This window comes from Salminus brasiliensis, chromosome 19, assembly GCF_030463535.1.
Source record: "Salminus brasiliensis chromosome 19, fSalBra1.hap2, whole genome shotgun sequence".
Taxonomy (NCBI): domain Eukaryota; kingdom Metazoa; phylum Chordata; class Actinopteri; order Characiformes; family Bryconidae; genus Salminus; species Salminus brasiliensis.
Window position 1 is genome coordinate 33,793,487 of NC_132896.1, and position 16,468 is coordinate 33,809,954.

The following is a 16,468-nucleotide window of genomic DNA, read 5'->3' on the forward strand; positions in this document are numbered from 1 at the left end:
GACTGCAATCAGCAGCCGGAGTCTGGGAGAGCACAATTGGTCGTGCTTTCTCTCCATGGGTTGGTAGATGGCGCTGTCTCCCCTCATCACTCATAAAGCGATATTGGCCGACACAGACAACCACTTAGCGGATGCGGTGGAGTTAGGGACCTGGGGCTTATTGTGGAGCGCGTTGGCTGCCCGGTGATGCCACGGTAATGCCACGATGATGCCATTGGAGGAGACATGTGAGAAATGTTTATCCTCCTTGAGGGTGTAGAAAGCATTGCTCTCAACACTAGGGGGAGTTACGGAAAGTGGGTTAATTGGCAGTATCAGATTGGGAATAAAAGGGGAAAAGAAACTGAGAAAAATAAATAAATAAATAAATAAATTCACTTCAGAAAGTGATATGAAAGCTGACACTTCATAATAAAACAATAAAAAGTTTATTTATGAAGTTTATGTTAGTCAAGAAAGACCTATACAGATGTTTATACAAATGAATAAATGCTGCCTTTCAGTAAAAATGTACCAACTCTGTACAGTAGATACAGTATGTAACTAATCATGAACACCACAGCAGGGTCACTATTAGATAACTATACTTTTGACGGTTAAGGGAAGGGAAGAGGCAGGTTTAGAACCCAAGCCATATTGGACCTAAGTTAAATCACCCCTAATAATATCCTTATAGTTCCTAACACTCTTAGAATATGAAACTATCTGGTCCGTATTTCACAAAAACAGAGCCTGATGTATGGCACTCAGTGTGCGGCTCTAATCAGCGCTGTGAATGATTGCTTCATTGTGATGTGTTTGCTCCGGGCTGGTGGGGGTCTAATTGGGCCGAGGTTTTAACTGAGCTTCACATAACTGCAATCATTCCAGTTTCTATCCCATCTTACCCCTGTAAAACCTTCCCCACTGACACAGAGAGCAGCTTTAAAGTTTAGCTTCACTGAAGCCAGTATGTCATATAAGGCCACATACTACTTCTGCTTATTATATATATTTTTTTCATGTTTGATAATATATTTTTATATAACCTATAACTATATGTAATAACTTGTGAAAAGCATGTTCAGTAACTTGTGATTGAAAAAATAGCATTACAAAATCTGCTTTTTTGAGGTTATTTGACTTTAGCAACTTTTGCCATGTATAAGCCTTAATAAATGCTTAAAGGAATTATGAATAGCACTTACTAATATATATATACAGTGAGTCCAAGAAGTATTTGATCCCTTGCTGATTTTCTTCGTTGGCCCACTAATAAAGACATGATCATTCTATACTTTTAATGGTAGATGTATTCTTACATGGAGAGACAGAATATTAAAAAGAAAATCCAGAAAATAAATCTAAGGAATATATATTAATTGATTTGTATTTCATGGAGTGAAATAAGTATTTGATCCCTTAGTATTCATTAGCAGTTCTGGCTTTTACAGACCAGTTAGACACTCCCAATCAACTTGTTACCTGACCTGAAGCCACCTGTTCTCACTAATCACTTGTGTGAAAAACACCTGTCCACAGAATCAGACAGATCACACAGATTTCAAGTCTCCAACATGGGTAAAACCAAAGAGCTGTCACAGGACCTCAGAGTCAGAATTGTTGACCTTCACAAAGCTGGAATGGGCTACAAAAAGATTAGTAAGGTGTTGGATGTGAAAGTAACAACTATTGGTGCAATTATCAGAAAGTTTAAAGAGTATAACATGACAATCAACAGACCTCGGCCCGGTGCTCCAAAGAAGATTTCGCCTCGTGGGGTGGCAATGATGCTGAGAACAGTCAGAAATCGTCCTGCAACCACTCGGCAGGAGTTAGCAAATGACCTGAAGGCAGCTGGGACCACAGTTTGCAAGGAAACAATTGGCAACACTTTGCGCAACAATGGATTCACATCCTGCAGTGCCCGAAAGGTACCCCTGCTGAAGAGAGCACATGTGGAGGCGCGCCTCAAGTATGCCAATGATCATTTGAAAGATGAACCAAGTTATTGGGAGAAGGTTTTGTGGTCAGACGAGACCAAAATTGAACTTTTTGGCCTCAACTCCACCCGCCATGTGTGGAGGAAGAAAAATGCTGCCTATGACCCCAAGAACACTGTGCCCACCGTCAAGCATGGAGGTGGAAGCATAATGTTTTGGGGGTGTTTCTCTGCCAAGGGTACAGGGCTACTTCACCGCATCACTGGGAAGATGGATGGAGCCATGTACCGCACAATCCTGAGGGACAACCTCCTCCCCTCTGCCAGGGATCTGAAAATGGGCCGTGGTTGGGTCTTCCAACATGATAACGACCCTAAACATACAGCAAAGGCAACAAAGGATTGGCTCAAGAAAAATCACATTAAGGTCATGGAGTGGCCCAGCCAGTCGCCAGACCTCAATCCGATCGAAAATCTATGGAGGGAGCTGAAGGTCAGAGTTGCCAAGCGACAGCCCACCAACCTTCATGATTTAGAGAGGATCTGCAAAGAAGAGTGGGCCAAAATTCCCCCTGGTGTGTGTGCTAAACTTGTGGTTAACTACAACAAACGTCTCACCGCTGTGCTTGCAAACAAAGGCTTTGCCACTAAGTATTGAGTGTGTTTGGCAAGAGGGATCAAATACTTATTTTCCTCATTGAAATACAAATTAATTAAAATATATTCTTTAAAATTATATTCTGGATTTTTGTCTTGATATTCTGTCTCTCCATGTTAGAATATATCTACCATTAAAAGTGCAGAAGGATAGTGTCTTTATTAGTGGGCAAACAAAGAAAATCAGCAAGGGATCAAATACTTCTTGGACTCACTGTATATATATATATATATATATATATATAATCTGAAAGTACTGAATATTTAAATTCTCAACTATTACAAAAGTACTTGGGCTACTTTGTGCAAATCTACTAAGAAACACAAACCTGGTTCGAACTGAAAGGTGAGAATCTGCAGTTTGGAGCAAATTTCAATGAGACACGAGTGAGAAATCGAATCACCATTAAATGACTTTTTGTTCCATCTTCCTTTTGTTATCGCTGGCAATTACTGCGACTTCTCTGAGGCTTCACCTGCCAGAAAAGTGACATATCTGCCACCAAATCAGCACAGCCATTGCGGTCGCACATCAAAGCGAATAGTTGACCTGAGAGATCAGAGAAGAGTCAAACTGTCCTGTCTGTTCTGGGAGGTATTCAGCGAGAGTAGGGGGCCAGTTAGGCAAACCTGTAATGATGTAGTGAACTGCTCCGTAATGCAGTAACGCCGTCTCTCTCTCTCTCTCTCTCTCTCTCTCTCTCTCTCTCTCTTCCTCTGCAGAATGATTATAGGGCACAGACAGCAGCCATTTCGGCTCAATCGTACACATAATGACTCTGTTTGTGTTTTGCACGGCTGGGAGAATGAGGGAATACAAATGGGAATATTAACGGGAGGTTTCGGAGGTCCCTGTTCGCTCAAGATTTACCCCGGTGGAGGTTTCCGGGGGCCGACACAGACTGTGTTTTATCTTCAAAATGGAAATTCGCTCCAGGAGCAGAGCAGTCTAGTCGCGGCCGCCGAGAGAAATGACAATATGATATGTGGCGGTGGCAGTCAGGACTGAGAAAAGGAGGCTGCGGTATCAAATATTGAGATGAAACGGGGCTAAAATTGAAAGTGGGAAAATCTGGCAAACGGTACCTTCTCAGAAGCAGCACCGCTGGAGGGCGGGAGTTGGAGGAAGTGGGTGGAGGGTTGTATGTGTGGTGGTGGTGGGGGGGATTTCTATTTTAACCAAATGTCCCATGATGGTCTCAATAGAGATCTCTAAAGTGGCACATTTGCACTACCAGGGCAAATGTGTATGTGCCTCTAAGTGTGTGTGTGGGTGTGTGTGAGCACGTGCATGTTGGCATGTGCATTTAAGAATCTCTTCAGATGTATAAACCCACCCCCCTTCCTAAATAATAGATTCGGAGCATCTGTCTGGTGTTCTGAGGCAGGGATTGATCAGCATGAGGGAGAAAGAAAGGAAGCTTTCGCTGTCTTTCTGCATGTGCACACATCCCTCAGTCTCTCTCTCTCTCTGCCATGATTCCTGACGCCGTCAAGCCTCCAGGCAAGAGGAGGCGACGTATCCTGTCTTCGTGGCAAATTGACAAACAATCTGTATCTAATAACTGTGATGATCATCTGACATTTATTATGGTTAGAAGGGAAAAAAAAAATGAAGCTCATTCTGACAGAGATTGAAGGCTGGAGATACGAGGTCATGGAAACGTTTGCTCGGTCGAGGGACATTGGACTAGTGACTAGAGTTCAGGACATGGAAGTGACGAACTGGGAAACTCAAACACTGCTGTTCCTCCTGCAAAAGAACCTCCAGCAGAACCAGAACAGAGCTTAAAACAGGCCGATTCCAAAACCCCCAAACTGTTACATCACAGTCTTGACTCCTTTTATAGATCTACCCCCCAAACTAACATAAACTCCGCCCACTAGAGAAAGCCATGTTGTTGATACTGGAGAGCAGCTCGTCACCTCCAGACTTTGCTCGTTATGGGAGTATGGGTTGCTACAGGAACCGGGCCTCAGACCACAGTTTTTTACAGTACCAGTGTCCACCGAAGGAGAGCCTGGGGAGTGAACGAGGATCTGCGCTAGGCTAAAAGCTAACTCTAGCTAACACTAGCTTTTACTATCTCTTCTGTCCATTGTCCCCTCAGCTGAACCAAACTGGAGTTAAACTCACATCAGATGGGAAAACACCAGCTTATTTATTTTTGTAGAAGGACAAACCCGGGGAAGCAAGCGGGGACATGGCTAAAACCTAAAAGCTAAGCATGCTAGCAGCACACTGCACTGAGAGGACACAACGAGAGGACAGTAGCACTGTCCGGTAAGATTTTGATGTTGACATCACGTTGACATTCCCCAGCTCACGTTAAAGACAGCTGGACTTGACAGCGATCCATCCAAATTAACCAAAGAACAAACGGTCCATTGACAGCGAGGTGTAGCCAGGAATGTCCAGCTACCTGAGGTTCAAATCCCACCTGTTTAGAGGATAAAACCTCATATCTGAGAGCACAGAGTCGAGTGAATGGAGTTTTTAGGCTCATTTAGTAGACTGGTTCATCCAGGTTTGCCAGCTTTCCCTCTCACTTGAGCTTAGCATGTCGCTAAACATGCAGCTGCTGTGGACTTGTTTGTTTTTTTCCATCTGTTTTCAGAGCATGACTTCCCCACCTCAGTGACCTCCCACCTCTTTTGATGCCTGGATTCCAGCTGTTCCTGTGAATTGCAGCAGTTTATTAGCTTCTCTTCTCTTTAGCGTCCAGCAGGGTGTACTCTTTTTCTGAATTCCTGCCGAATCTGTTCGAACAGTCTGTCACACAGCAGCTAATTCAGTGTGAATGCCCCAACGCTAATGCTGCCACTCAGACATGGCCACAGTGACTCCCGTCACATGCATATCCTCTATATGTGGGAACTATGGGCAATATACCAACCAATCAGAGCAAAGCTTATCTAATTTTTTTTTATTATATATTTTTAATTATTATTATATATTTTTTAATAGGAACATGCAAGGAAAATCGTGTGTTCCTAAGTAAAGTTTCATGGTGGTAAATAGGCACACAAACACACAAACACACACACACTATTAATACATCAAACAACCACTTAAACACTCAATAAATGCATTTTACGGCACCTCCTAAAAGCCACCTCCTAAACAGTCAGGTGTCCATCTCGAGTCCATCTCCTCACACATCCATGCGGGATCTAACGAGCACGGCATCAAAACCCATTCCCATCTCTTCCATCAAGTCGCGAATGAAAGTGCCACAGCCATCTCTGCTGCTGTAAATTAGACAATTGCAGTAAATTACAGCTGAAAGCTCTGCAGCAGTTGCAGCCTTCGCAGACACACACACACACACACACACACACTTACAAAAGTACCTCTGAGAACCTGGAGACCCTAATTAAAGAAACCAGGGCTGTAATGGGATATGTACATTACAGCAGTGGTTAAAGCGCTCACGCTGGCTGCAGTGTTCTGCGTGCATTACCGACTTCAATATCTCAAATAATAGAAAATGGATTGTCACCCACTAATGGCTTTTCCTCATCTAAATTCATAACCACTTTCAAAAGCATAACAATGAAAAATATCAAAGCTCAAATATATTGACATCCATGCTCACAAACTAACCCCCGTTACTGCAAGCTCTGTTGCCATGGTGATGGGGAATCTGAATGTTTATGGGATGTTCAGTGATATTTCTGTCTCGTACACTTTGTGTAGCTTTGTGTCGCTGTCTGAAAAACAGTGGTCCTATCCACCGTGTGAACATTTCATCCCAATAGAAACTGACCAATAGGAATGCTCCAAAAAAATCCTGTTACACTGACTTACATTAAAAGCTAAGGTTCTTGCCCTCACCTGTGAAGTTGCACCCATTGCTGACACACAGCTTGTCTAGCCCCTGTAGAGAAGTACTGCCAATAGATTAGGACTCTCTGGAGCAGATAAACATTCACCTCTTGGCACCATGCTGCCTAATAATGTCTTATAGACTTATAGAGGGGTATAAAGAAGCCCCCCAGCATTGAGGAGCTGTGGAGCAGTGGAAGAACTGTGTTCTCTGGAATGATGGATGGTGGAGCTCCATCCAGTACTTTTGGGATGAGTTGGAATAAGTTGGGGATGATGAGGTGGGGTGATGATCATCATCCAACATCCAGACCTCACTAATGCTGTTGTTGCTGAATGCTCCAATATCTAGTTAGTTACAGTTACTCCAACAAAAGCAGGATAAATGTCATGTATATATATATATATTCAGTATAAACAATGAATACACAGGTGTCCCTATACTTTTGTCCAAATGGTGTATGTGCATTGGTCATTGTGCCAACAAACCGTGAACCTCAAAACCTCAAAAACCAAAAGAGCCATTCGATACTAAATGCATCGCGAGAGTAGAAAGGATAGAGGCTAACGCTAAGCTGACTCAAGGAAGAAGAAGGGCAGATCGCATGGGGAAGCCAGTGAAGTGAGCTAGTGCTAGCATAAAAGCTAATTCAGGCAATCGGCTACAGTCTCTTCGGCTAGCTAACTGACTAGCTACACTGGGCCAAGACGTCAGCGACAGTATCCAGACTGGAGAATATTTATTACGATGTTTTTATTACAGCGCTACGCTACGTTACATGGCTTCTGTGAGCTGTCACTGGGATGTAAACCAGTCAATTTCTTCGCAAAAATTAATAACGAGGCAAAATAACGGGGTGGTAAAATTGGCTTTGTACGTCACACACTTACTATTTATTACTTAAATAATCAATGAATGATAAAGCATGTCTTTACAGGCCAATTTCTTTCTATTTCCAATAGAAATCAGATTAAAATCAGATGAAACTACACTGAGTTCTGTTCAGACTGCAGAACATCTGCCCTGCTCATCTGGAACGTCTCAACACTGCCTAATAAACCCTCTCCCTGTAGCTCCTCCTTGCTGGTGGACAGTCAGAGAGTCTATCCCATCAGGTGATGCACAGTTCATGTTAGACATCCTCTAGCCCTTCATTAGTGGACAGGTTCTGACCATAAAGCCACTCTTGGCTGGACATTTTCAATTGGTGGGCTGACTCTCAACCTAGCAGTGACACTGACATGTCTAAAACCCCAGCAACACCTCTGTGCCTCATAGACTTCTACCAGCGCCACACACACACTCTTATGTCAGTCAGTGTCACCGAGAGAGTGTGCTGAGAATGGCCTGCCATCCAGAACTGACCAGTGAGGAAGGGCGTAGAGTGGGGCTGACAGGTTCTGCAGAAGCAGTTGAGCGATATTCTGTGTATGAGTGTAGGTAGATCTCATAAAGTGGACAGCAAATGAACGCAGGCTGTGCCTGAGAATCCTCAAAGGACTTAATGCATTTACCTGTGTCCGGTGCTAAAGATGACTTGCACTGCCATCTAATGGATTTGGCATGCCGCATATTTAACAGTGACCTCACAACAGAGGCTGTGATGCCCAAAGGACCAAAACAAGAGAAAGTAAGATCAACAGAACCACCTGACTGCATTGATTTACATGGTCTGTACCTGAGCTAGCATGGGAGCTAGGCTGCACTGCACTGCCCACTACACTTCCATAAAGGGCCACTTGTGGTTCCACAAAGAAGCAGGGGCCTCATTCACAAACATCTTCTTCAGTTGATTAAAGGTCAGAACAAAACGTCTCGGTCAGGTCATGTGTGAAGGTGAAGGATAGTTTACAGCAGGTTTTGGGTTGAGGTTACGGTTAAGATTAGGATTAGGACCAGGGTTACGATTAGGTTTTGGGTAAGGCTGGGTTAGGATGGCCTTGATGGCTAGGGTTATGTTTTGGGTTAAGGTTAGAATTAGGTTTTGGGTTGAGGTTGAGATTAGGATCAGGGTTAAGGTTAGATTTTGGGTTGAATTTGAGGTTAGGATTAGGGACAAGATGATGGTTAGAATTAGGTTTTGGGTTAAGGTTAGGATTAGGGCCAAGATGATAGTTAGGGTTAGGTTTTGGGTTAGGTTTAGGATTAGGGCCAAGATGATCGTAAGGATTAGGCTTTGGGTTAAGGTTGCGGTTTTAAGGATAGGGTTGATGTTAATGATAGGATTAGGACCAGGGTTAAGGTTAGATTTTGGGTTAAAGTTGAGTTTAGGATTAGGACCAGGGTTAAGGTTAGGTTTTGGGTAAGGCTGGGTTAGGGCCAGGATGATGGCTAGGGTTATGTTTTGGGTTAAGGTTAGGATTAGGGCCAAGATGATGGTTAGGGTTAGGTTTTGGATTGAGTTTAAGGATTAGGTTTTGGGTTAAGGTTAGGATTAAGGCCAGGATGATGGTTAGAATTAGGTTTTGGGTTAAGGTTAGGATTAGGACAGAGTGATGGTTAGGATTAGGTTTTGGGTTAAGGTTGCGGTTAGGGTTAGGTTTTAAGGATAGGGTTGATGTTAATGATAGGATTAGGACCAGGGTTAAGGTTAGATTTTGGGTTGAAATTGAGGTTAGGATTAGGGCCAAGATGATGGTTAGAATTAGATTTTGGGTTAAGGTTGGAATTAGGTTTTAGGTTGAAGTTGAGATTAGAATTAGGACCAGGGTTATGGTTAGGTTTTGGGTAAGGCTAGATTAGGGCCAGGATGATGATTAGGGTTATATTCTTGGTTGAGGTTAAGGTTAGGATTAGGACCAGGATTAGGGTTGGTCTTGGTTTAGTAAGTCTTGGTTTAAGGTTAGAGTTAGGATTTTGGTTGAGGTTAAGGTTAGGATTAGGATCAGGATTAGGGTTAGGTTGTGGGTAAAGCTGGGTTAGGTCTTGGTTTAAGGTTAGGGTTTGGATTTTAGTTTAGGTTAAGGTTAGGATTAGGATCAGGATTAGGGTTAGGCTGGGTTAGGATATTAAGTCTACTTGATGTAACAGATGAACAGTAAATCTACTGAATGTCAGTAAAGTATCAACAGAACATCTTAGGGATGTTTACCTCAGTGTATTCAGGTACGTCCCTGCTGCTCCTGCACTGAGATGTGGTTGATGTGTTTCTAATACTGGACAGTTCTATGGACTGTGACTGTGACTGTCAGGGGGCCTAACAAATGTATCAAGTATTGAGTATTTTGGCAGAATTATTAGAGTTGAGGGGCCCAGTGTAATATCTTTTCATGAAGTTCAAAATCCCTGGCAGTGTTTGTAGCACCTTTATTTTTAAGAGTGTACAGTGGCAATAATAGCACTGAGCAAGTGAAGCTCTGAGCATCCACAGATTGAAACCTTCCACATTCCCCATAAAATAAGACACGATTAGTCAGATTGTCTCATACTTAGGTGTTCCTCTCAGCGCAGTGATCGATCTTAACGTACTAACTGAAATGTTGTGTTTTAGTGGCAGTAATGGAGAGGATTGAGGCGTATGAGATTTGCAGAAGAGTGTGAGGGAAGAGAATTGACATTAAGGCATGGCCATATGGCTAATGAGTGTGTTAATTCAATCTGCTTGCTTATCCTCGCTCTCATATTCGGTTATTAGCCACAACATATCTCTCACGCTTCACCTAACTGTTGCAATTTTACCACACACACGACTACTCTGACAGACACTAGAAATGAACATTAAAGTCTCTCCATCTGTCTCTGTCTTCATCTCTCATCTTCTTCGAGAAAAAAAGAAGAAGTTATTTTCTTGTTGTTCGATGCACTGTGATTCTCTCTATACAAGCATGCACACACAGTCAGGTCACAATCCCGTAAAAAAGCCACTGAAGTGTTTTAACAAAGCTAAAAGTGTGTAGACTTTTATTCTGCCAGTGTCAAGAATGGTAGCTTTAAACACGAAAACACAGGAATATGGATATAAGTCACACATTGTTCCCATTTTGTTGAGCCAAAAAAAACATAGCGCATCCAACAAGAACTTAATCCTCGCCCATCTTTTATACAGCAATATAATTTCAAGTCCCTTGATTTCTCCCTGTTTGTCAAACTAATAAAGATGTTCATGTTTAAACTAAGGCTATGGAAGTTATAGTAATATACAGTTATCAATATAGCAGCAAGGGAATATAGGTGTCTTAATAGGAATAGCAGACTGAAACCCAGCTGTTGATACTCCTTTTAAATCAGCTGGCCTCCAACCCTTCTGTTTCTGACCACAGAGCTTAGGCCAGCTGGATGTTTCTTGGTGATGGACACATGTTAAACCTAGCAGTGATACTAATAAGTGTAAAAAGATCCAGCAACACTGTACCTGATACACTCCTACCAGCACCACACACATTACTATGTCGGTGGCACTGCTGTGCTGAAAAATGACCACCACTCAAATAAGGCCTCGTCCAAATTACTCAAATAACAGCAGCCCTCGGAGAAATGAAGGAGGTCTTCTAGAAGGTGTCTGATAAACTGAGCAGTAACAGCTGAGCTGCTGCAATTGTATACCTACAGTCTACAGTGGACCCATAAAAGGGGGTGGACCCCATAAAGTGGCAGGTGAGTTCACAGTCAGTGTTTCTAATAAAATGTCCAGCTAGTGTACATGGCAGACATTGAAAATACACTCCATGTCCAAATGTTTGTGGACACCTCTTCTAATGAATGCATTCAACTGCTTTAAGTTGCACCCATTGCTGCCTAATAATGCCAGGTGTGAGCTTATAGAGGGGTATAAAGCCCCCCAGCTTTGAGCTGTGAAGCAGTGGAAGAACTGTGTTCTCTGGAATGATGGTGGTGGAGCTCCATCCATTACTTTTTAGATGAGTTGGTGATCATCATCCAACACCCTGACCTCACTGATGCTGAATGCAATCAAACCCTCACAGCAATGTTCCTCCAAAATCGAGTAGAAAGCCTTCTTCCTAGGACAGAAGAGATAATTACTCCAACAAAAGCAGGATAAGCTCTTTTCTGAGGGTATGTACATTTTGGGAGGGTGTAAATACACATAAGGAGTCAAGAGTATTATACCACAGTTTGGAGGTTTTAGGATCGGCTTGTTTTCCAGCTCTGTATTAAGTGGGTTTAGCTTTTACAGCAGATTTTAAGGTCCCTGGTTTGTCAGTTCCATGTACACTGCTCCCATTTTGTTGAGAAAAAAAAACATAGCACATCCAACAAGAACAAAATCCTTGTCCATCTTTTATACAGCAATATAAAGTCCCGTGATTTCTCCCTGTCTGTCAAACTAATAAGGATGTGCATGGTGAAATTAAGGCTATGAAAGTTGGAAGACTGTTATGTCACAGTTTGGAGGTTTTAGGATCGGCTTGTTTTTTCCAGCTCTGTAATAAGTGGGTTTAGCTTTTTCAGCAGTTTTTAAGGTCCCTGGTTTGTCAGTTCCATGTACAGCACTCTCATTACCCAATTATGACCAGATAAATACACTCCAGGACAGCTTTAACAAGCCGCAATACCTCCTTCAACAGAACGCAGCTCTTTGCTCATGCATCGTACGACCCTTGTAATACTATAACAGGCTTACAGTGCAGATATGTATGTGCGTCCAGATTCCCTCATTCAGAGCGTTTATGTTAGACTGGTACTAGTGACTCATCAAACCCCTCTCTTAACCCCTTAACACTTCAAGGCTTATCACACACTAAGGTGTATTACTCAGTAACTACAGGGACTTCGGTACAAACTGGTGGGGCTGTTCTCTGGTAATGGAAGTTTGTAGTAACATTTCCGGCCCGCCAGCGGACCATAGGCTGTGTAAGGGGTTAACATCACAAAACGAAAGCTCCCGAAGGGCTTGTTGTCCGAAGTAATTACATATGGTTTCGTCCTGACCTTGCAACAGTCTGTGATTTTCTGGCCTATTCATGATTCTGACTATGAGCTCTTGGGTTGAATAGACCTCTAGTTGCAAGAGGGTGTGTATGTGTGTATACTTACATAAATATTTTTATTGGATATGAAAGCAGAATGAAAGATTAAATCAGTAATGCTGCAGCTGGGGCTCAGCGGCTCGGCGCTTCGTTGCAGGAATAAGAATATGACGAAGCTGGAAGACTGAAGTACTGGATGGTAGTTCTGAGATGTTCACCTGAAGCGAGACGCTTGAAGGGTAAAGAGTATAGGCCGTGGCCATTTCTGCTGCAGCTTTGACCAATGCTGTGAAGCATGCATTTCCTGTCTACATCAAAGACTTGCTTCTGTAAAGAACATAATGTCATTTCTACATAACATTGGTTGAGTCATGCAAATTGGAGCAATTTTATCCAAATTACATAATAGAGCCTTAAATCACATTTGGGCTTTAGGAGTTTCAATATGTGCTTTTAGCAATAGTTTGGAAAAATACTATTAAAAACTATCAAATTGTTCTTATTATTGTTTTGTTTGTTTTTCTTTCCATCCAATTTTCTTTTAAATCAAAAAAATATTTATGGCCAAGCCTCTAGGTCACCACCACCATCACACAATGCTAGCAAACTGGGAAAGTAAGAGCTACCAAAAATACATCACGGGACCCCTCAACACCTCCAGTTATCACCTCTTATGCAAGCTAGCATTGATTATCTAGTTGCAGTTGCACCTGTCAGTGGCACCTGAATAAATTAGGCAGCGAGTGAACAGTCAGATCTCGAAGGTGATGAAGGTGTTGATGCAGGAAAACATGAGCAAGTGTAAGAACCTGAGACAATTAGACAAGAACCAAACTGTGATGTTCTAGATAGACGAGTGGGTCAGAACATCTCCAGAACATCGGGCAGGTCTTGGGGTGTACATTGATATGCAGTGGTCAGTACCTATCAAAAGTGCTCCAAGGAAGAACAATCAGTGAACTGAGGGTACCTAGAACTCACTGATGCTCATGGAGGGCCCACAACCTCACAACTTACAGGACTTAATGGATCTGCTGCTATCATCTTGGTGCCGGATACCACAGGAAAACCTTTGGAGTCCAGGATGTGAAGGGTCAGAGCTGTTTTGGCAGGTGGCTTTAATGTTACGACTGATTATTGTACTGTATTTTAAGTTTTCCCTTCTTCTATGAACTTGCCATTGCATACACTATATGGACAAAAGTATTGGGACACCTGCTTCACCTGATTCAATTTTATTTCTATAGGCTTTTTACAACAAACGTTGTCACAAAGCAGCTTTACAGAGATCCGGGTCCGAGCCTCTTTAGAGCAAGCCAGTGGCAACACTGGCAAGGAAAGACTCCCTTGGATCGAGAGGAAGAAACCTCAAGAGGAACCAAGACTCAAAAGAGGAACTCCTCCATCTTCCTCAGGTCGACACCGGATCATAATAATAGACATGTTGGAGTAAGAAGGATGGGAGGATTTGACTGCATTCAGTAACAAGAGTGTTAGGATGTTGGAAAGATCTCAGGTCTCAGATCTCTCTCAGGCCATTCGGACACTTACGAGTATTTGCAGAAGGTGAAGATGGAGGTGGTTCTTCTGGTGGTTCTTCTTCTTCCATATGGAGATAAACTAACCGAGCTCTAGCGTTAGTGTCCTCACTGCAGCAGCGGAGCGAGAGGAAGAATTGCTTGCTTCATCAAACCCGGTGACAGCACCATCTAGCGCTCTGGAGGTGATAACGTGGGTTTGAAATGATCCGTAGCATTTTTATAATTGTAACTAGTAACGATGCAGCACATAAACAAACAAAGTAACAGAGTGAAAGTATCAAACTCATGCAAAATATGGAGTAGGAGAACAAAAATAATCCTCCAGTAGATACTGATACAGTATTTTAGTACTTTCGTACAGTAGCGAAAGCTTCTATTACCAGAGTACAGCCCCACCAGTTCATGCAGAAGTCCCTGTAGTCACTGAGTAACACAAGAAGTGTGTTATTATTAAGAATTGACGTGTTAAGGAGTTAAATTATCTAAATTATGCCAGCCGTGGGCTAGATCGAATTTCTCAAATTTCTCATTCTCAAGAAAGTAGTGAGATCTTATCGGTGAGCTAGTCTGAAGAACAGAGCTCGGTTCCTCCAGGTCTCTCCTGGACGCCCCCCAGTCCAGCCAGCACAGCGTGGAGGATGTGTTCAACTCCATCAGCAGCAGCAGCAGCAGTTCGTGCAGAAGTCCCTGTAGTTTCTGAGTAATACAAGAAGTGTGTTATTAATAAGCCTTGACGTGTTAAGGAGTTAAATTATAGTATAAGTGTTTATGATAATGATATGAATTATATAAATATTGTGTTATTCGATGCTGAAAATATTAATAATTGTAATTTTTCATAGTTTTTCAATAATAATATTCCCTTTCCACAATACACACAGTCGAAGATGTGCATGCTACGTGTTTCTGCATGTAGGTGTGCTTTCTCAAAGTCATTCTGCTCCTGATAAACTGATTCTGGATGCTCATGCGTGTGCAGGTGCCCCTAAACGTGGAGCACATGAATGTGTAATGAGAAAAACAATACAGAGGATAGAAGCTAAATGATCAGGAGAGTGAGATGGGGAAATGAAAAAAATAATAATCATAATTTCAACCCTCAAACGACAGTCAGATGCTGCGGATTTTCTTCCTGATTACTCCGGTGTGATGAATTAGCTCTCTCTCTCTCTCTCTCTCTCTCTCTCTCTCTCTGTCATACACACACACCCTGCTACCTGAATAGACCAAATGGAATCACAAAGGCTCACGTTTGCTGATTCCTCACACGCAGGCCGAGATGCTGCCTGGGCGATCGAGGAGGAGAGAAGGCCCTGAGTCAAAACAGACTATTCATATTTGTTTATTGAGAGCGCGCGTGTGAATGAGTTTGATTAAAATCATTAAAGCATGGCGTCCTGGTTGTGCTGGAAATGAATCTGTGATTACCTTGGTCATGCGTGGCTGGCTGTGAGAGAAGGGGAAACTCTCTCTCACCCCAGCCTCACACACACTACCCCCCACTCACCCCCCCCCCCCCACCACCACCACCACCACCCCCCACCGCTCCTTATTTACCATCGGATAATGACGAGCACTGTCACTTTGCAGTTGCATCACCAGTGACAGTATATACTATATACTTAAAGTGGCTGAATAATGCATTCATTAGAAGGGGTGTCCACAAACATTTGGACAAATGAAGTGTGTATATATATATATATATATAATTTCTCATATATATTGAGGGGTATAAATATTTAATATAATAGTTAATATATAATTTCTCAAATTTTTCATTCTGAAGAAAGTAGTGAGATCTTGTTGGTGAGCTAGTCTGAAGAACAGAGCTCGGTTCCTCCAGGGTTCTCCTGGACGCCCCCCAGTCCAGCCAGCACAGCGTGGAGGATGTGTTCAACTCCATCAGCAGCAGCAGCAGCAGCAGCAGCAGCTCACCTGATTTACCATCATTAAGCCCTGATTTACCACCAAACCAGGTGTTGATCTGAGGAGAACTCTAAATAATACTAGACTCCATGAGGAGAACTCTGGAGATGTTCTAATGATGAACACAGTGATGGAGAACCTCCACCACTTTCTGTAGGAGTGATATTATTATTGTTTATTCTAATATCATATATTTACTGAGCAGATCAGCAGCTTTCAGCAGCTCAGAAGAATTCCTGTAGTATCTGTCACTAATTGGCAGCAGAACCTCCATGAACATCAGTGAGCCTTGACCGCATGACCCATTGACCTTCCTTGGAGCACTTTTGGTAGGTACTGACCACTGCATACCAGAAACACCCTACAAGACCTGCTTGCTGATGTTCTGGAGATGTTCTGACCCAGTCATTGTCTAGAACATCATAGTTCGGTTCTTGTCAAAGTGTCTCGGATTCTCAGGCTTGTCCATTTTTCCTGCTTCATCACCTTCATCATCATGTTATTCACTGTACCTGGCAGTGGTTTTAATGTTATGGCTGAATGATGTCATATGTGAGAAATCTGCACAGTATTGCGGAGTACAGGGGCAAAAGGTTGTGTGTGTGTGGGTGGGGGGGGGGTGTTGTCAGTGAGTGTGTGTTGGAAGAAGACAGAGAGAGAGACAGA